This window comes from Cricetulus griseus, chromosome 7 (assembly GCF_003668045.3).
Source record: "Cricetulus griseus strain 17A/GY chromosome 7, alternate assembly CriGri-PICRH-1.0, whole genome shotgun sequence".
Taxonomy (NCBI): Eukaryota; Metazoa; Chordata; class Mammalia; order Rodentia; family Cricetidae; genus Cricetulus; species Cricetulus griseus.
In genome coordinates this window covers 42,120,634-42,143,231 of record NC_048600.1, presented here as the reverse complement: position 1 = coordinate 42,143,231, position 22,598 = coordinate 42,120,634, and the positions used below count along the sequence as shown (strand labels likewise).

General features: G+C 42.0%; 1 protein-coding gene across 1 annotated transcript in view; it reads right to left on the bottom strand.

Moving 5' to 3' along the window:
• Srl (sarcalumenin) overlaps positions 1-19,651 on the bottom strand; it is a 63,490-nt gene extending 43,839 nt beyond the window's left edge. Inside the window, exon 1 of the mRNA XM_035448071.1 lies at positions 19,607-19,651. The gene's annotated coding sequence lies outside the window, so the exon portion shown is untranslated. The remainder of the gene's footprint in view (positions 1-19,606) is intronic.
• Between the last annotated feature and the right edge of the window lie 2,947 nt (positions 19,652-22,598).

The following is a 22,598-nucleotide window of genomic DNA, read 5'->3' as shown; positions in this document are numbered from 1 at the left end:
CCCAATTCTGTCCCACTGTTCATAAAATGATTCCCAGCTTTGCCTACAGTGTCCCACTCTGTACATGGACATGCAAACTTAAGCCACTAGCGAGAACAGAGTCCTGTCTCCCACCAAGAGGGTAAGTCCAGGTGTAAGTTTGTTATCTTTGTTCATCTCAAAGATCCCTCTAGGCTTGACTTTGAGGGTCATCTTTCCAGCATGTTCCAGCCAGACTCCTTTCTCTCAACCTGGCCCATACCTCAGAGCCATCTGTTCTCCTTTTTTCTTAGAACCCCTAACAGGCCCCCAGTTCTCTCTAGCACCTCATCCTCTGTGTCCCAGGCCCGTGTGAGAAGGACAGTGATACCAGTAAGAAGCAAAGTTCTGCCATCAGCCCAGCCCCTTATGCCAATAAAAACTTGGGGACATCAGGGTCCCCGCAGGAGCCATTTGTGCAGGGGGCATACCTGCTTGTCCTGAAAGCAGCAGCGAGGCCAGGCAGCAGCAGAGCAGGAGCAGCGCCCTCATGGTGACTGCCAAGAGAGCCCAGCTGCTCCTCGTCTCTATTTATATGGTGGGTGCAGGCGGCTACAGCGGGCAGTGGAGGGCGGGGAGAAGGGTCACACAGTCACTAGGGCAACTGGGCAAACAAGATGAGGAAGAAGCCCAGACCCCCCAGGGCTACTGCAGGTGTTGCCCTAGCCTCAAGCACCAGAAGCCAGAGCCCAATACTGGCCTCTCCCCCACAAGTCCTGCATCGTTTGGTTCCGGGTAGGGGCTAAGGGGATAAAGTGAGATGGCCCTTGGGCTGAGCGCCAGGAGTTAAGAACTTGAGTCTTCCTAGAATATTTGCTGCCTTGACCTAAAGTCTCAGACAGGTCCAAGGCCTGGAAATTCCTCCAAATGAAGGAACTATCAGCCGAATCGAAACCAATCCTATTTGTAGTCACTGATCTGCAATCTAGCAAATAGGAAAACACTCAGCATCTGACCTTTGAGGTCCATGGCTACAAGCCTATCCTTCCAGGGCCTCTGCACAGAGAATGCTGAGTAGAGGGAAAAAGGGGACTCAGAGAAGTGCCTGAGGGATGTGATGTCAGTTGGAGGTAGAGAGACAGATCCATTTCCAGTGGGTAGGGGCTCCAGAATGTTCAGTCACCTCTGCAAAGGGCTATTTGATTGCAGTCTTCCTCTGGGTTTGTGGTAGCCCTGAAAGCCAGTTGTAGGAAGCTAAGAGACAGAAAATGCTGGCTTGTGTGGCTAGGGGAACAGTGTCACCGGGAAAGAAGGAGGTAGTAACTGGCCGTGGAATAAATGAACTAAAAGTAAACTAGGCATCTGTTATGTGCTAGGGACTTTACATGACTCAAAGTTTGTATTCATTGTACTGGAAATTGAACACAGGGCTTAGACCATGCCAGAATACTCTACCAAAGAGCTATATCCCTAGCCCTTGTGCTTTACACTTTTAATAAGCTTTGTAGACCAGGCTGGCTTCAACTCAAAGATCTGCCTGTCTCTGCCTCCCAAGTGCTGGGATCATAGGTGTGCATCACCACACCTAGTACACTATACATATTTTTTTGTTGTTTTTTTCGAGACAGGGTTTCTCTGTGGCTTTGGAGGCTGTCCTAGAATTCCCTCTGTAGACCAGGCTGGCCTGGAACTCACAGAGATTCACCTGCCTCTGCCGCCCAAGTACTGGGATTAAAGCCATGTACCACCAACGCCTGGCTCACTATACATATTTGAAGGGTACAAACTGATAAAATTTGACCTATGTCTGCAATGTCATATATACCAGCACAATTAAGATAATGAACAGATTTCTCCTCTCAGTCTGGCAACCTTTAATCTCCTTGCTGTAAATACAAGTTAGTTTGCATTTCACGACTGTGACTGTAAATGAAGTCAATGTTTTATATGTTTCTTTCACTTAGCACAATTATTTTGGGATTTATTCACATTGTATCAATAGCTCATTCAATTTTATCAATGAGTAAATTTCCCATTGTATGAACAAACCACAGTTGGTTATTACTCCCCTGCTGATAGACATGTGGGTTGTTTCCAAAATTAGACTATTAAAAATAAAGTTGTTATGAATATTTGTATGCATACCACTATACAGATAGAAGCTTTCTCTTGGGTAACTGCCTAGGAGTAAACTAGTTAGGTCATATGATATATGTTTAAACTTTTTTCCAAGGTTATTTACTATTTTTGTTTGGTTTGGTTTTGGTTTTGGTTTTTCAAGACAGGGTTTCTCTGTGGCTTTGGAGGCTGTCCTGGAACTAGCTCTTGTAGACCAGGTTGGTCTCGAACTCACAGAGATCTGCCTGCCTCTGCCTCCCAAGCACTGGGATTAAAGGTGTACGCCACTACTGCCCAGCTGGTTTTTTACTATTTTATGCTCCCAAAAGTGCACTAGAATTTCAGTCCTTTCCCAGCCTAACGCTTGATTGGTTGGTATAAATGGTCCTGGAAATGGAACTCAAAGCCTTCCATATGCTAGCCAGGAACTCCATCACTGAGCCATGCCTTAGAATGACCTTTAGTCATTCTTTAGATTACAGGTGTAGCTCACTGCAGGGTTTCATTTTTAAACAATTATTTTTAGTGTGTGCATGTGTGAGCACTTGGTGTCTGTGTGTGTGTGTGTGTGTGTGTGTGTGTGTGTGTGTGTGTGCGCGTGCATGCATGCGTGCATGCATGTACATATGCCATGGTGTACACAGAGCTCAGAAGACAGTTTTCTCTACCACCTGGATCCTGGGAATTGCACTCAGGTCAACAGGCTTGGGCCATCTCACCTCATTGCAGTTTTAATTTATATTTCCCTAATAACTAATAATATTGTTTTCACTTATTTACTACTTATTTCCTTGGTATTTTTTTATGAAAGACTTCTTCAAATTTTTTGTTCACTTATTATGAGATCTTTTGCTCAGTATCCATATATGCTGGATACAAATCAGATATATGCTTGTAAATATTCTTTCCTAAACTTAAATGCCTTTCAAGAAACAGAAGTAACGTGGGTGGTGATGGTGTATGCTCTTAATCCCAGCACTGGGGAGGCAGAGGCAGGTGGATCTCAGTGAGTTCAAGGCCAGCCTGGTCTACAAAGGGAGTTCCAGGACAGCCAGGACTGTTAACACAGAGAAACCTTGTCTTGAAAAACAGAAACAAAACAAAAAAGAAAGAAAGAAAGAAAGAAGGAAAGAAAGAGAGAGAGAAAGAATTCTCAGACTGGGTGGTGGGTGTATCCCTTTAATCCCAGCACTCAGGAGACAGAGGCAGGCGGATCTCTCTGAGTTTGAGGCCAGCATGGTCTACAAAGCAAATTTGAGGACAGCTAGGGCTACAAAGAAAAACCTTGTCTCCAAAAACAAAAACAACAACAACAAAAAAGCCCTGAAAAACAAACAAAACACAGCTCTCTTAAAATACCATGGGACGAGAAATTTAGTATGTTCAAAATACATTAAATGCTCACTTGTGACTGACTACAAATTGGTATTTAGTATGTCTTGTACTGTAGGATATAAAGCTACCCCTGGAATGGAATACTAAGCTAATACACCATAGCAAGTGGAGCCCACCTTTTAGAGTCAGAAGGCTATGAGAACTTCACCTTTTCAACATTGTCAATAATTAACTGCACAATTCTAAATGAAGCTAGTTCATCTGCACAAACATATTGTGCATTTCAGGTAAGTCCACTATTTTTTTTTCCGAGACAGGGTTTCTCTGTGTAGCTTTGGAGCCTATCCTGGCACTCACTCTGCAGACCAGGCTGGCCTCGAACTCACAGAGATCTGCCTGCCTCTGCCTCCTAAGTGCTGGGATTAAAGGCTTGTACCACCAATGCCCAGCTCGAATCCACTATTTTTTTAAAATATCTTGAATTTTAATGGGAATTATAATGAATCTATAACTCAACTTAAAGGAAACTAACCAAGTTACTAGCTGTGGTGGTGGATTTTGTTTCTACTTGGCCAGACCATGGTGCCAGTTGCTTGGTCTCACACTAATCTGTTACTAGGAAGGTATTTTTAACATTTGAAGTAAAGATCTTGGTTTGGGAGAGTGGTAGAGTATTGGCTTAGCATGCTGAAAGACCTTGGCTTAATCCCTATTACTGATTTTAAAAACAGAGGGACTGGGGCTGGAGAGATGGCTCAGTGGTTAAGAGCAGTGGCTGTTCTTCCTGAGGACCCGGGTTCTACTCCCAGCACCCACATGGTAGCTCACAACTGTCTGTAACTCCAGTTCCAGGGGATCTGGTATCCTTACACCAACGCACATAAAATAAAGTTAAATAAAGTATTAAAAAAAAAAAACAGAGGGACTGTGATGAAAAGAATCTCCTTCTTAAATGTGAACATGCCTCATTCGAGTCAGCTAATGGCCTGAGAAAGAATTATGACTTACCACTGGCTTCAGACTCAAGACCATGATATCTATTCTTCATCTGCAAATTGTAGGCTAACACTTACTTTTCTTTAACTTAGGTGTGCGTGTGTGTTTGTGTGTGTATTCATATGTATGTATGCATGTTTGTATATGCTGCATGTGCATGTATGCAACACATGGGTTACCAAGAACCCAGAAGACAGCATTAGATCCCCCAGAGTTGGAATTACAGGAGGTTGTGAACCAAGTCCAGGGCAGGTGCTAGGAGCCAAATTCAGGGCCTCTGGAAAAGCAGCAAGCATTCCTAATCACTAAGCCATCTCCCCAGCCTCCGTGCTCTCTTTCTAAAACAAGTCTCACATCATGTACATAGATCACTGCAGGAGAAGAGAGGACAGTTGGTCACAGTAAAGAAAAATGCCTTCTCTGTGCTAAGTGTCTTGCATTTAGTATGAAGCAGGCACATCCTTATTGTTAATCCCAAAGACAGGAAGAGAAAGACTACTGACCCAAATCATCAGAGCCAAATTAAAGCAAGCAATTGATTAAAGCAAGCTTTTTTATTCATGTACACAGACTTCCCCCTCAGGTGGGGCTCAAGAGATCAATACTGGATGTAAGGAAGACAAGGCTTTATAGCTCAAGGGTAGAGGGGTTTCCAAATGGGGGATTTGGTGGGGGAAATAGGCCAAGTTATAGGAGCAGGACAAATAAGTTAGTCCTAACAACCTCCTGAAACAAAGACATGGTTGCAAGGTGAGCATAACTAAGGTAGGTTTGCAAGATGGTTATAAACAACTTTTTGAAACAAAGACATGATTGTCATTCCTGGGACAGGCAGTACAGAACCATTTGTAGTTAAGGTTACAGGTGGGTCATAACCCAATCCTTGAGAAAAAGAGGTTTAATCATAAACAGGAAGAAACCTAGTTTGTCTTTACTATAAAATGGCTTTTAAGTCTAAAATGAGCTGGTCATTGGTGGCTCATGTTTTTAATTCCAGCACTCGGGAGGTAGAGGCAGGAGGATCACTGTGAGTTCGAGGCCAGTGTGGTCTCCAGAGCGAGTGCCAGGATAGGCGCCAAAGACAGAGAAACCCTGTCTTGAAAAACCAAAAAAAAAAAAAAAAGACGAAGGCAGAAGGATTCTTCACTTACCATCACACAAGTTCAAGGGTCAGGGAAGTCAAGCAACTGGTTCAGTAGTATACAATTAAGAACAGTGTTGTATGACTTTGACCCCAGCTGTCTTACACCTGTGACTTCTTCCATCAATCAAAGTGCACACCAGCAGGAAAAAAAAAAAAAAAAGATTACATCGTCATCAAAAAGGAGTTGAGGGATATGGGGAATACAGCAAAGATGCAAGCGTCAATGAAAGTCCCAAGAATTGATATCTAAGTGAGAAGATCAAGATATTGTTTGGAGTATCAAACAGATAATTACACACCATGTTCAAAGCAACATGGTTCACAATAGCCAAAGCTGGAAACAATCCAGGTATCTCTCAGCAAATGAACGGATAAGCAAAATGTAATTTTGCATACAATGAAATATTACCTAACCACACAAAGAAATGAGACTACAGCACATGCTTCAACATGTGTCAACCTTTAAGTAAATGTTATACTGAGTAAAATAAGGATAGTGTATTATTTTGCTAGGGCTTCTATAAAAGAAAATCATGAACCACAGAAATTTATTGTCTCATAATTCTGGAGGCTGGCAGGCTTTAACTGAAGTATCAGCAGGATTGGTTTCTTGTGGGGGTTTTGTCCTTGGCTTGCAAACTGCACTTTCTCCCCGTGTCCTCACTTGGTCTTCCCTGTGTGTGTCTGTGCCTAATCTCTTCTTATGAAGATGCCAGTTAGATTGGATTAGGGCCCATTCCAATGACCTCATTTTACCTTCTCTACTTCTTAATCAGCCCTATCATCAAATATAATCATATGCTAAGGTGCTAGGGGTTGGGATATACATGGGTGTGAGACAATAGACAACCCCTACCAGACATATATGATTCAATTTATACGAGGAACCTTCAACAGTCAAATTTATAGATGAGAATTAAGTAGATGTATACAAAGGACTGAGAGTATAGTTCAGTGTTAAGCAGTTGTCTAGCATTTGTGAAACCCAGAATTCAGTCAATACTGGGGAAAAAATGTACTCATACACTTTGAAAACACTTGCTGCCACCGAACTGTGTATTACTAAAAATTAAACCAGATGTGATGGCACATACCTTAATCCTATCACATAGGAGTATAGAGCAGGAGAATAAGAGTTCAAGGTCATCCTCAGTCATATAGTGAGTTCCAGGACAGGCTGAGCTCAAAGACCCTGTTTCAAAAATCAGGCAAAGCAGACTAGATGGTTCATTGGGTAGGGATACTTGGAACTGAATTTGAGCCCCCAAACCCATATGGTAGTAGGACAAAACTGACATCTGTAAGTTGTTCTCTGACTGCCACATGCACACCCCAACACACAAATAAATTAAGAATTTTTGTAAAAAATCAAAATCATAAAACAATCTTCTAAAAAATCAAAATAGCAAATGTCTATTGTGTATGCTTCCACCATATTTTAAAGAGGAAAGGGGGTGCCCTGTTTGGAAAACAAAAGACTAAAATGTCAAACTCAACAGAAAATAAACTCTTAAATCTCAAATTCTCAACTAGACCTCATGTTGGCATAAGAAATGTAACGGATAACATGTCACATCACCCACCACTGCCACCGTCTCAAACTCAGAACCTCCAGACCCCTGCTCAGCCTTGAAGAACCCTTGACCATGGTAGTTTCGGCCCCATTTCCACAAGCTGCCAATCCCCATGTACACCTGCTCCTGACAGTCTCAGGCTGACATTCCAGAGATGAAAAGGGAGAAGTATGCTTAAGAACAAGACGTGTAGGAGCTGGGTGGTAGTGGAACACACCTTTAATCCCAGCACTTAGGTGGCAGAAGCCAGCCTGGTGGTCTACAGATGGAGTTCCAGGACAGCCAGAGAAATACAGAGAAACCCTGTCTCAAAAAACAAAACAAGAAAGAACATAATATGAGAGCTAGTGAGATGCCACCACGCCCGACAACCTTAGAACCCACATGGTGGAAGGAGAGAACCAACTGCTGCAAGCTCTCTGCCTCACCTCCACATGACCTCCATAGCACTGACATGCCCACACATATATACACATTAACAAAATAAAAATGTAAAAATCAACAAAAAGAACACTTCCAATGCCCTGGAACTGGGATCAGATGCCTCTTCCATAAAGGGTTAAAGGACAAAAAGTTTAACTTTTTCAAAAGCAGCCATAGATAACAAAAATAAGTGGATGTGTCCCCAAAAGAATTTATCTGTGAAAACAATCTGTGAACTAGTTTGAGGCTGTGATTTGCTAGAAATCGTTTGGTAAGTTACTTAACAAAATACAAAGTCTGAATCAGTGATTACACATCTGGGGCTTCTTGGCTTAGGCTGCCTCACTTTGGGGTTAAAGGTCTGAGGGGGCCAGTGAAAAGGCTCAGCAGGTACCTGCCAAGAAAACCCGAAAACCTGAATTCAATGCCCAGAATCCACAGTGGAAGGAGGGAACAGACTCCCAAAGTTGTCCTCTGACCTCCACAGGCACATCATGGAACCCACACTGACACATCAGACACAGAATAATAATATATAAAGCAAAAAATAATTTTAGGGCTCAGTGATCAAGAGTATGTTCTACTCTTGCAGAAGACTTGAATTCAGTTCCTAGCAGCTATATCAAATGACTCACAACTCCTGTAATTCCAGCTCCAGGTGATCTAACACTTCTGACCTTCTGTGGCACATAAGTGCATTCCCACACAGAGACATATAATCAAAATTTAAAAAATGAGTCAGGCATGGTGGCACACACCTTTAATCCCATCACTCAGAAGGCAGAAGCTGATGGATCTCTGAGTTTGAGGCCAGCCTTGTCTACATTGTGAGTTTCAGGACAGCTAGGGCTGCATAGGGAAACACTGTCTAGAAAAAAAAAAAAAACGTTATCATCATCATCATCATTTTTTAAATTAATCTTTTAAAAAAAGAACCTAGGCATGATTGCACACTCCTTTAAGTGTGCTTGAGGCAAGTGAGTTTAAGGCAAGCCTGGCCTACAGAGCCGAGTTCTAAGCCAGCCAGAGTTATTACATGGTAAGACCCTATCTCAAAAAACAAAATAAAATGAAAAAATCAAGCAAACAAAAAGAGGGAAAGAGGGAAATGAGTATGGAAGGATACAAAAGTCTCAGCAAAACCAACAGATTTGAGGGGCTACACAGATCTATGGTAATGGCCATATTTCAAAAGGCAATACTGAAGGGATTTCACTCTTTTGGGTATCTCGCTTGTCCAATTTGGACAGCAGACTGTCAGCAGTCAAGGCAAGGGCACTTTCTTGCCCAAAGACTAACTTTTGCCACAAAGAAAGTAAACTCCATGTGGAGTTTTTTAATGCCCATCATCTTCTCTGATGTAGACTGGTGCAGGAGTAGACATGCCTCATTGTCATAAAAAAAAAAAGAACCTATGTTATTGAAACATTTTAAGTGCCATATTCTGTAGGTCTCTGAAGTGTTTGAAGATGACCTGTCTTTCTAAAATATATCTGTTTGACCTTGAAAACATACCTAATGTGACTACAAGTTCAATTGTTATGTGACTAATTACTAACCTACATTTCCTTATTATCTTAAACAGTTGGTAATAATAACCTTCAAGGACTAGAAATTTGAATTACATTGTTAAATGAGCTGTATAGGTACAATACCTTGAACAAGATTAGAAATATATGTACAATATGTTTTAATAAAATTAATTTCAATTTTGTATCAATATATGATATTTGTATACAATATACAGAAGTCCAATCCAATGTAAAATATTTAAAGTTAGTAATTGCTTTTTAAAAGTAGATTCAATAATCTACCTTTTTATCTTATCATATCTGTATCCTCCCTTTTTTATTCTCAGAGTAGATACAATAATCTACCCTTTTATCCTATCATATCTGTATTCCTTTTTTCCAAAACAAAAACCTTGACTCTAATCCCTTTTGTTCAGCTTTCTTCCTGACCGTAACCAACAACATTTTGTAACCAATCTCCCTAACAGTGACAAATATCCATAACCCAATGAGTGACCACAAACCACCTGCTCCACCTCTTGGGAATGTGGGCATCATGTTCTTAAAGTTACTTCCTGCTGTCTGGGGCAATGGCATCTTTAAGAGGTTCTGAAAAGAAAAATTTAGGTTAATTGTCAAGCTGTATCATTTTTGTTTAGTCTCTGCATATTGGGAAAGTGCAGGGCTTGTCTCAAGCCCTGACTAGAGTAGTATGTAAAGTTGCCTCCTTGAAATTGTTCTGAGCAATGTCTGTGATGCTGGATTATCTACGATAGCCACCTCAAAATTGTTCTGAGAAGTGTCTGTGATCCAAAGCCAATCTTTAATAGGAGTTGTTCAGCCTAATGGTGTTGTCATAGTCCAGGTCATTGTGGGTCCTCATCCTCCTTTTGAAGACTTCAAAGGTCACTGTTAGGCATGGTTATGGTCACTGAAGAAAACTGGTAGAGACTCAAACCTGTTATCACGTACAGGAAAGTAAATGAAACCCTTTTCTGAAGTAGCTAGTATTCTATATGACCATTAATATCATGACAAAAACTTTAAAATACATATATGTTAATCTTGTAAATAAGATTTATGCTTTAAGAAAAGCTGTTAAAAGTCAATATAAAGCTGGGCAGTGGTGGCACATGCCTTTAATCCCAGCACTCAGGAGGCAGAGGCAAGTGGATCTCTGTGAGTTGGAGACCAGCCTGGACTATAAGAGCTAGTTCCAGGATAGCCTCCAAAGCCACCGAGAAACCCTGTCTTGGGGGAAAAACAAAAACAAACAAACAAACAAAAAACCTCTTTCATTTTCTTAGAGACATGTTGGAGCATTGTCTGTTTTTATTTGGGTAGGTATACCCATGATGGCCACAACTTCTAACAAATGTGTAATTACTGAATCAGCCTTTTCTGAACTTAAAACAGTTGCCCACTGAAAACCTAAATAGATATTAATGGTGTGGTGTACATATCTTTAATTCCTCCTCCACCAAATCAAATTCTCTTTCAGCTTCAGCTGTTAATTTCTTGGGACTATTTAAGTCCATGTCTCCATTAAATTAATCAGTTGATCAGATTTCATCCCAATAATGTGCCATAGATGGGAAATGTCTCCTAGCAAACTTTTAAAGTCATTAGGAGTCTGCAATAGATCTCTCTTAATTTGCACCCTTTGGGGTCTAATTTTTTGTAAACCTATTTTAAACCCTAAATAATTAACAGAATCTCTTCTTTGTATTTTTTCAGATGCAATTTGTAATCTCCAACCAGGCAAAACAATTTTTATTTCTTCAAACATTCTTTTAAATAATCTATATTTGAATGAGATAAAAAAAATGTCCTCCATGTAATGGTATACCATAGATTGAGGAAATTGCTTCCATATTATTTCCAACAGCTACTCTACAAAATATTGGCACAAGGTGGGGCTTATTCAACATTCCCTGTGGGAGAACCTTCCATTGATATCTCTTAGCAGGCTGAGAATTATAAGTAGGCACTTGAATGCAAATTTTTCTCTGTTCTTTTCTTGTAATGGTATACTAAAGATACAATACTTTAAGTCAATAACTATGAGAGGCCATCCTTTAGGCAATAGAGAAGGCAAAGGAATTCCAGAGTGTAAAGAGCCCATTGGCTGTATCACCTTACCAACAGCTTTTAGATCTGTTACCATTCTCCATTTTTCTGATTTCTTTTTAATAACAAATACAAGAGAATTTCAAGGGCTGGTTGATTCCTCTGTATGCTGACCATTTAGTTGCTCCTGTACCAGCTCTTCTAAAGCCTGCAATTTCTCTGTTGTTAAAGAACATTGCACAACCCATACAGGTTTGTCTGTCAGACATTTTAAAATAGGGCTGTTGGTGCCTTTGGAAGATCATTAGCTTTTGTGTCCTGTTCTATACTACCTGAATGGTCGGTGATTGTTCTTTATAAATACCTTCTTATAATTTTCTAGACTATATGCTAATTTATGGTTTGTTTCTAAGATTGGGGGAATGTTTATCTGAGTATTCCATTGCTGTAATAAATCATGTCCCCACAAATTCATTTTAATATTAGCAGTATATAGTTTTAATTTTCCTCTCTGTCCTTCTGGCCCTATACATTTGAGCCATCTCACACTGTGTTCTACCTGAGATAAAGTTCCAATCCCTAAAAGTTGAACATCTACCTCCTGAAGAGGCCAATTTGGATGCCAAGATCCTTGTGCTATAATTATTACATATTATTTCCAACAGCTACTGCACCTGTGTTTACCAAATCTTCATTGATAACATCATTTATTCGTACTTTTAATTTTAGTCTCTGCTCATTTATAGAAGTTTGCCAATATCCTAGCTTTGTGATTTTTCCTGACTTTTTTGTTCTCTCTTGCATAGCTCTTCTATCATCCAGAGCAGTAAGATTTCCTACCATAGGTATCAGGCTCTTTAGTTGCTCTGGGAAGTAGTTTCCATGGTGACGGGAAAGGACTGAATTGAATTTGTAATAGGGTTTTTCATAGGGGCCTGGAAGAGGCCCCTCACAGAGTTTCCAGATTGCAAAGTATTGTCTTGATAATCTTTAGTTGACCTATATTCCTTAGTCCAATGCCTGCCTTTACCACAATTCCTGCATAATCCAGAAGGGAGAGGTGTTCTGTTTGGATTATATTTATAGAAAGAATTGTTTCTAGAAACTCCCTGTTTACAATCCCTTTTAAAGTGAACTTGTTTGCCACAATTAAAACATTTGACATTTTGATTCTTCTTTAAACATCTTGAAATCACTTCTCCTATCTGTGTATTATCATCATCATGGTCATGAGCTTCAATATCAATTGTATCTCAGCTCCAATCTTCCAAAGGTGCTGACCTTGCTTTTAAAGACCTAATTATGCTTTTGCATTGGGCATTAGCATTTTCAAAAGCCAGAGTCCCCATTATTATTTTTTCTAGCTGCATTCTGAGACTTAGTCTCAGCCATGTTGAGGAGAGGCAGCAGTCTGAGGTTTGGTGGAGGGCTCATGGAGACAGGATTACCCCCTTCAGTCTGAGGTAGAGGTAAGAACTAGTGATTGGCTGTTTTCTTATCTGATCCTCAGCTTGAACCTCAATATCTATCTCTGGGTCTTTATTTTTCGTGTTACACTTCACAGCATGAACACTCACTCCAGTATGTTCCCACCACAACATGCCACCCTCACCAGAAACCCAAACCTATGGACCACCCACTCTTGAACCTCCAGAACCATGAGTCAAAATAGGCCTTTATTCACTTCTGAAGTAGTTTGCATGAGATGTCTCTTATAGTCTCTGGCATTTGAATAGTTGGTCCCCAGTAGGCGGCACTATTAGAGAAGGCTTAGGAGTATTGTCTTGATGAAGAATCGTCAATGGCAGCAGGCCTGGAGGATTAAAAGCCATATGCCAGTCTCAGTTCTCTTTCTTCTGCCCCAGCCACCATGTCTGATGCTTTCTGACATGCTTCCCACCATGATGAACTCTTCTCGCCTTCCTGGAACCCTTAGTGAAATAAACCCTTCCTGCTATAAGTTGCCTTGGTCATGGGATTTTACAACAGCAACAGAAACTAATATGATTTCATAAGTAACCTGTGTCTGGTGTTTTATGATTATGGGTAGCTGATGAATACAGAAACCCTAACTCTAACCATCTTCCTGAGCTCAGGTCTGGAAAGCACTTCATTGGCTACCATATCCAACATCACTCACATCTTTTTCTCAGGATAATGTGCAGAGTACAGTGATCCTACTTTGGGCTAATGAGTAACAAGAAATTTATCCAGCAAGTGATGGCCTTGAGTAAAAGCTGGTTCTGACAACGGGGTCAAGCCACAGCTTGGGCTTCTGGGAAAATGAGGACTAAGGAAATGAGAAATTTGCCAACACATTGTCTCAGTTGCATCAACAAGGGTCTCCTCACTACCTCCCTCCCACCTCCTCCTCTTCACTTTCAAACAGCTGTTCCTCCTAAGGTAGTCCCATCATGGAACTGCCACTTCTCTAGTGGTGAAAATACTTATACAAGGACTGGAGATGCACATAAGACAATGGAGAGGATGGGTAGCCTCCCAGGACCTGTCTTCTTGTTTGCTAAATGAGTTAGCAACCTCACAGAATTGCTGAGACACTTGAGATCTCATGTAGTCTAGGCTGGCCTCATACTAACTATGTAGTTGAAACTAGCCTTGAACTCCTGCTCTACTGCCTCCATTTCCCAAGTGCTGGCTTTACAAGCATGTGTCACACCAAGCTTCATTGTTATTTCTTTGTAACAGAAAGTCTTGTCATTGTTACCTAGGCTGATCTTTAAACCAAGATTTCCTTGCTTTCAGTTCCCAGGTACTGAGATTAGACAAGTAATAATGCCTCTTTGGCTCCTTTCATTTAACACTAACCCACATACCCATTAAGAACACAGGTCATCCACAGCCAAACACTAGGCAATACTCAGGAATCCTGCAGAAGATGGACAGGAAGGATTGTAGGAACCAAAGGGGTCAAGAACACCACAAGAAAACCCACAGAGTCAACTAGCCTGGACTCATAGAGGCCCGCAGACATGGGACTGATCTAGACACTCTGCATATGTGTTACAGTGTATAGCTTAGTCTTCTTGTAGAACTGACTCCTAACAGTGGGAGCAGAAGCTGCCTCTGACTCTTTTGCCGGCTTTTAGAACCCTTTTCCTCATACTGGATTGCCTTGATCAGCCTTAATACGAGGGGAGATGCCTAGACTTACTGCACTTTGATATGCCATGTTTTGTTGATTTCCATGAGAGGCCTGCCATTTTCTGAAGAGAAAAGGAGTGGATTGGGGGTGGGGGCAGAGAAAAGGGGGGGTGGGCACTGGGAGGAGAGAAGGGAGGGAAAACAGCAATGGAGATGTAAAAAATAATCTTTAAAAAAGAAAAGAACACAGTTCATGAATGCAGCACACAGAATTTATACCTAATGTGAAGAACAATGGATGGTAGAAGTAGGGTGTGGAGACAATGTGAAAAGTCACAGTCCAACAAGATGAGTGCTAGAATTTTATGGTTCCTGGCACAGTGTCTGTAGGTTAGTCTGTCTTGGGCATGTGACTTGGTAGATTGTCAGGCTCAAACATTCCTCAAGGATCCAGGAAATTGTCAGACCTTAACTTAGGCAGCATTTGAGTTTGCATCTGTTGCACATTCCATGGGGGGTGGTGTTAGGATAGGAGAGTGAGACAGGGTCTCAAGTATCCAGGCTAGTCTCAAACTATATTGTTATGTGTAACCTTTAACTCCTGGTCCTCCTGTCTCCAACAGCCAAATCCTGAGATTATAAGCGTGAGCTACCATGCCCAGCTTTGGCATAGTTTAGTAGTTTATTGTTTTGTTATGTATATGTATGAGATGCGGAGGTCAGTAAACAACTTTGGTGAGTCAGTTCTCTCCTTTCCCTATGAGTCCTAAGGACTCAACTTAGGTCATCAGGCTTGATGTAACACTTTTACCCAATAGCTATCTTATCCAAACTGGATTTTGTTTTTTGGTTGTTTTTTGTTGTTGTTGTTATTTTAATAAGTCTCTCATTGACTGGGTGTGGTGGTGCACACCTATAATCTTGGCACTCATGAGGCAGAGGCAGGTGGATCTCTGTGAGTTCAAGACCAGCCTGGTGTACATAGTGAGCTCCAGAATAGCCAGGAAGACATAGAGACCCTGTCAAAAAAGAGGGGTGGGATTATTTCATACTGTATCTTAGACGGGCCTAAAACTTACTATGTAGTCCAAGTTGCCTCAAACTTCTAGCGATACTCCTGCCTGGGTCTCCTGAGTTCTGAGTTACAAATGTGAGCTGCAACTTCTGGCTAATAGCACCTACTTAAAAGGACTACCCTGGTTTTGTTGTTGTTGTTGTTTGTTTTGTTTTGTTTTTGGTAATTGTAGGTTATCAGTCTTAGAAGAATTCAAATTCCCACCCAATATGGGAACTACGTCCACAAAAATCTGACATATTCATCCAGCCTATTTGAATACCCACTGTGATGAGATGCTTAATGTTACAGAAAAATGGCTCCACTGTTGAATACAGTGAGGACTTAGAACCAACCAGTGCTATAACTCTCCTTCCCACCTGTCATCTCAATAGCTTACAGAAAAAGCATAGGGCCATGCCCTGTGTTATTTACTTTTCTTACAACAGTACATTTTTCTCAATTCTCTATGCAGCCATAGTTTTCAGAGCATTATCTTCAGCACTGCAGGGCAGATGTTACCAGGAGATACTTGTTGAGGACAACCTCTGTTCTTCGAAGAGCACACAATCTCCAACCACTTTGATGTTGCCTGCTTAATCTTGAGATAGACTGCACCCTGGAGTCATCCCTGATTTGGGGCACCTAATTCAGGAAATGTTGCAGCTGTCAGTCCTGGCTCCTTTTTCAATACCAGGGGTGTGATGGAAGGAGAGCCAATTTGAGGAGTTCATTCCTTTGCACAGTTGCCAGATTTAGTGCCCGTTTTGCCTGCAGCCCCCAGTCCTACCCTCTTCTCTCAGTCAGCACATGTTCTTGTCAATCAACAGAAGAAACCTGCAATTCAGCAGGGCAACAAAAGAGAAGGGACAAGGCAGAATGGGGTCTGATCCCACCTCTACCTAGGATTAAAGGACAAGACAGATAAACAGAACTCCATATGAAAAAGACAAATGGTACACATTCAACAGTACTGATGAAAGCAAAGAGACATGGGTTCAAGGGGGACAGTAGGATGAGCTTGGGTGGGGACAGGGTGGAGCCAGGACCAACTTCTGAGGCTAAGAAAGCATGGCCAGATGACTGGTTCCAAGAGGCTGCTTGAAGATTTCCATGTGCTCTACATACTGGTCTGGGGCCAGTCAGTCACTGCTAAAGAAACTAAGGTCATGGAAAGGACCCCTCCTCTACCACTAGAAGATTCTTCAAACACCTTCTGGAGCAGCCCAAACCATGGCACAAGGGGCGCATATTTATCATGTGTCATACTATACCAGAAAAGCATTAAAGTAGTTGCCAACAGGCAGTGGTGACACACCCCTTTTATCCCAGCACTCAGGAGGCAGAGGCAGGAGGACCTCTGTGAGTTCGAGGCTAGCCTGGTCTCCAGAGCGAGTTCTAGGACAGCCAGGGTCACTCATAGAAAACCCTGTCTTGAAAAACAAGAAAACAAAAAAATCGACAATAACTCATAAAATATAGCAAGAGTGCACCAAGCAGAGGAGAAACAGGAGGAAACACAAAATGGAAGGCTAGGAGGGGAGAAAAAGACTATAAATTTAAGTCCTAACGTGTATAACTTAACCCCATGCCCAATTCAATGTCCTTAAAATAAGAATAAACTGCATGCTAAGAAGAAATAAAATTATTCCTGCCACTGAGTCAACAAGTATTTTCTTGCGAATCATCATAAAGGCAGTAAGATGTAATGTAACGGTTCTTAACTACATTCTTAGAGTGGAAAGAACACATCTCTCAAAAAGCTTATTCCTAGTAGAATCTCAAAATAGAGCCAACGAGGGAACTAGGGACCAAGAATAACCAGCCCTGATCTCAAACAGCCACCAAAGAGGTCATCAACTACACACAGTTAGGACAAATCTGAACTATCACTTACTTGTGGATATTTAAAGGACAGTATCTATAAAAATGAAGTTATGGAGAGACCACTCAACAGTTAAGAGCACTGGCTGGTCTTCCAGAAGTCCTGAGTTCAATTCCCAGCAACCACATGGTGGCTCACAACCATCTATAATGGGATATGGTGCCCTCTTGTGGCCTTCAGGTGCGCATGCATACAGAACACTAGACATAATAAAGAATTTGTTTTTAATTATATATAAAATAAAACCTAAAATTAAAAGGTAAAAACAGATGTTGTTGGCTAAGTGGGCACGGACATGGGTAGGGCTTACCTAACACCCCTGTTATTCTTTTGTTTAAAAAGAAGAAAAGAGAAATATTGAGACAGACATAAGATTATAAGTTTATTATAAGGCCCGGTAGAATGGGGAGACTAAGAAGAGGAACAGGGTAATGGCTGACCGCCATGGCCGGTCACCATAGAGAGACAGAGCGGGTAAACAGAGAGAGGGGGGAGCACAGAGAGAGACAGACAGAGAGAGAAAGAGAGCAGGGACAGAGAGAGAGAGAGAGAGGGCAGGGGCCTATCTTTTAAAGGGGTCCTCTGCACCTGCGTGCAGACTTCTTTCCCATGGAACCTTGGGCTGACCAGGGTATTGCCTGAGTGGATTCCACCAGGTAACAGGGGCAGGCCAGCATAATGCCTGAACCTTTCATTAAAATGTTATTCTTTTGTTTAAAAAGAAGAAAAGAGAAATATTGAGACAGACATATTGACTATAAGTTTATTATAAGGACTGGCAGAATGGGTAGACTAAGAAGAGTAACAGGGTAATGGCTGACCGCCATGGCCTGTCGCCATAGGGAGACAGAGCGGGGAAACAGAGAGAGGGGACAGAGAGCAGGAACAGGGGGAGAGAGAGAGAGAGAGGGCAGGGGCCTATCTTTTAAAGGGGTCCTCTGCACCTGCGTACAGACTTCTTTCCCATGGAACCTTGGGCTGACCAGGGTATTGCCTGAGTGGATTCCACCAGGTAACAGGGGCAGGCCAGCATAATGCCTGAACCTTTCATTCCCACCTCTACTTATTATTAAAAAAAGGTGGGGTGTTTAGACATGGCAGGTTAAGGAATAAGGGCGTCGAATTCTTAAGACTGCTTCCTGCTGACGTGGGGGCGTTGACCATCTTTGGGGGACCCGAGAAGGTTGGGGTGCTGCCACGTCCTGGGGAAGCTGGTTGTTTCATTGCAGTCTAGGCTGTATGGAACTTCCTGGCGCCTCTTAGACCTGGCAAGATGTTGACAGAGCAGAAAACAAGGTTGAGTTTAGAAAAAAAATTTTTTCTTAGGTCCTGTCACTTGAGGGGAAGATTGTAAGATGAGGGAGATGTTCCCAAGGAGTCCCAAGATGAGTGAAGGGAATTTGGGACCAGGGAAAGATTGAATATTACCTGGAGTGAATCTGACCTGTTTGGATCTGATTCGGCTCCCTGGAACTTACAAGAATCCTTAGAGTTTGTGGAAACATAAGTATTAGACACATTAGCAGCATATTTATGTTAGAAGCAACTTGGCTGAAAGTATTACCATTTAAAAATAGATTTTCTTTGGACAATGAAAAGCATCTTAATCTTGACCTTGTAGTTATTATCCTATAGTGGTATTGTTGAACTTTATTATGAACAGTAGCATGAGAAATAGAGAAATCAGGAACATATTTTATTCTTTTTTAATGTCTCAACTCATTATCATCATTTAAGCCTTTATATCCTCAGGCCTTGGTAACTACATTCTCAGACCTTCATACATCTTAGACTTTCCTATCTTTACATAGATAAACCCTAAAATACCTGTTACTGGAATCTGTTTTGCTTTAAGCTGGCAAGACTACCAGGGTATTGCCTGAGTGGATTCCACCAGGTAACAGGGGCAGGCCAGCATAATGCCTGAACCTTTCAACCCCGGCGCCCCCGACCCCCGAAAAGTACATGTGTTAAATGTAGTCACTCCCGCTCGCTCCGTTGTCCCTGCACACAGGAATACCGTGCAAACTTAGCGCGGCGGCGCGGGTCCGCACTGCCGAGCGGCGACAGCGGCGCCTGGGCGTGGGACTCAACAATGAACGAGCCTAAGTTCTGGTACCCATCATACACCCTGAGGTGACAATGTTCCAGACATAATTAAGTGTAGTATGAAAACCTGTGTCTCCTATTCCTCGGCTGTTTTACGGCGTCTTCTGGAACATTTTAAAGTCACTCGTGAAGGAAACCCCCGGCATCACCCTCGGACCGACTAAGAGTGGCCCCGAGGATGCGGGACAAGCCTCCTGTGGGCGGGGCCAGAAGAGCGGCTGGCGGGAAAGCCACCGGGGAGCGCGCGCTGAGGGCGTGGCTAAACCCGGAAGGGGCAGGAACTCGGACTCGCGAGGGCTTCCACAGCCCACTGGGGAGACCGCCTACCTTCGAAGGCGCCAACGCTTTTCCAGAGACGGGGTATTTCCCTTGGCTCCGCCCCAAGCCCCGCCTCTGGCCTATGGGCTAGAGCGGAGACCGGAAGGAGGCAGAGCCTCGGTCACGCTAGAAACAGGCATCCTAGGTCCGCAGCGCCCTCTGTTGACGCTATCAGGAGTTGCATGGAGCTAGTCCTGCCAACTACTTCATACCTAAGGAAAATTAGGCAGAATGCTACTTGAAGACACCAGACTCAAAAGGCTACATACTCTACGTCTCTAACATTTTGCAAAAGCACAACTATAACAGAAATAAACCAGGGCAACAACACAGACTGGGGGGACACTGAGGATGTACTAGCTCCTATTCTGATGGTGTCTACTCCATAAAACAAAAAACAAAGCTCACAACCAACAAGTGTGAGTTTCAGTTAATGCAATTACACTGTTTTGTGTGTTTGTTTTGTTTTTCGAGACAGGGTTTCTCTGTGTAACCCTGGCTGTCCTGGAACACATTTTGTAGACCAGGCTGGCCTCGAACTCAAGAGATTCACCTGCCTCTACCTCCAGAGTGCTGGGATTAAAGGCATGTGCCCCCACTGCCTGGCTTTTTTGTTTTTTGTTGTTTGTTTGGGTTTTTTTTGTTGGTGTGTGTGTGTGTGTGTGTGTGTGTGTGTGTGTGTGTGTGTGACTGTGTAGCCCTGGCCAGCCTTAAAAATTATAGACAGACTATGCTGGCCTTAAATTCAGGGATCCACCCACCTGCCTCCTGAGAGCTGGGATTTGTTTTCAAGTGTGCCCTGGTACTTGTGTGGATGTCAGAGAACAACTTCAGGAGTTAACTTTCTTCTCCCACCATGTAGGTCCTGGGATCAAACCCAGGAAGGCTTCGTAGCAGGCACCTTCACCTACTGATCCATCTCACCAGCGCCCACCGCTTTGGTTTGCATACTGAGATTGGTGGCCACCCGAGATGGGGAAAGTGGGTAACAAAGAGTGACTGCTTTACACAAAGGGGCTCATTTTGAAGTTGTGGAGGTATTTTGGAATTAGATAAGTTTATCAACATTGTGAATAGACTAGGTTCACTTGTGGGTTTGTTTGTTTGTTTTCACAGCAATAGTTCCTTTTAATTATGTGGTGTCCAGCTCTTTAATAATATACAACAAAATAATTGTATTTCAATGTTTTTTAGATTGGATTATGACTGGGATAGCCCTTTCTAATATGGTATTTTCTCTCTCTTTTTCTTTTTTCTTTTTTTTTTCCGTCTGTGATTTCTTCTTACGCTGGCTCTGTTGTTCATGGCTTGCTTATAGAATACTGTGTCCTTCCAGGGCCCTCTGTTTAAGTCTACTCTGTCCCTTTAAATCTCCTGTTTGCTACAATGTACGGATCAGAGATTGCATTCTGGTTCTTCCTTTTACTGTTATCCCGTCCTGCTTGTCTCTGTACCTGTAATTTAACTTTATAATTATCTAACTCTATATCCAACTTAAACTGTTCTAAGTCTCATATTTCTAAATTGCTATGTATCTTTAAATGATGGTAAACATTTAAAGTCATAAAGGTCTAATTTAACTATATTTACAATATAAGCTAAGTCTATACAACTTAAATTTAATTCATGTATCTTTAAATGATGAAAGTTTAAAATCACAAAGGTCTATTTCAAATTAACAAAATATTTATACCACTCATCTATCCTGTAAGCCGTTTACAAAGGTACAACTTTTATTACAAAAGGGGATTTTTCTCTAACTAAAGGCAAACTTTAGACTGCTGAGATACTAAACAGACAGACAGCCCTCAAATGCTCAGAGATCTAGAGAATATGGCATTTAAAATGTTTTGTTAAAAAGCTTTTTCTAACAGAGAGATAGGCCAGCTGCTGGCTCCACCCCATTTCCTCCAAGACTGATGGGCACTGAAGAAACTTCATCTCAAGTCAGTGACAACGCTGGTCACTGAGCAACCCTGCCCTTCACCTCAACTGCTACAAAGTACTACAGACAATGAACAAGAGGACAATGGAATTGACTTTCCCTGCGTTGCTTGAGCCAACGGTAGGTGAGCCTTCCTGTAGTCCGTAATCCACAGGTCACATGCTATCAGCAAGAAGGCAGGTGTCCTGCAGCCCAATACTATGGATGGAGGACCTTGGGGATGGCTGTCCATGCAGCCTGCTGGCAAGTCTCTTTTATTCTTTAATCACTAATTCAGGTAAAATCTTATCCTTCTCAAGAACTCTGATGTTTTTGACGACTGGTAGTCTTGCCAGCTTAAAGCAAAACAGATTTCAGGAACAGGTATTTTAGGGTTTATCTAGGAAAGTGTAAAATGTATGAAAGTCTGGGAATGTAGTTACAAAGGTCTGAGGATGGAAAGGTCTAACACGGTGGATAAATGCAAGTTATGGAGGTCTGAGAATGGAAGGTATAAGGGTCTGAAAATGGAAGGTCTAAGATGGTAATGTAAGGTCTATGAATTAAAGTTATGAAGGTCTGAGGATAAAAAGACTTAAGTGATGATAAAGTGAGTTGAGACATTAAAAAGAATGAAATATGTTCCTGATTTCTCTATTTCTCATGCTACTGTTCATAGCAAAGTTCTACAATACCACTATAGGATCATAACTACAAGGTCAAGACTAAGATGCTTTTCATTGTCCCAAAAAAAAAAAAAAAAAAAAAACCTGTCAATTTTAAAATGTTAATGCTTTCAGCCAAGTTGCTTCTAACAAGAATATGCTGCTAATGTGTCTAATACTTATGTTTCCACAAACTATAAGGATTCTTGTAAGTTCCAGGGAGCTGAATTGAATCCAAACAAACAGGTCAAAGAGGCGCCAGGGAGTTCCATACAGCCTGGACTGTAATGAAACAACCAGCTACCCCCAGGACGTGGCAGCACCCCAACCTTCTCAGGTCCCCCAAAGATGGCCAACGCCCTCGTCAGCAGGAAGCAGTCTTGAGAATTCGACGCCCTTATTCATTAATGTG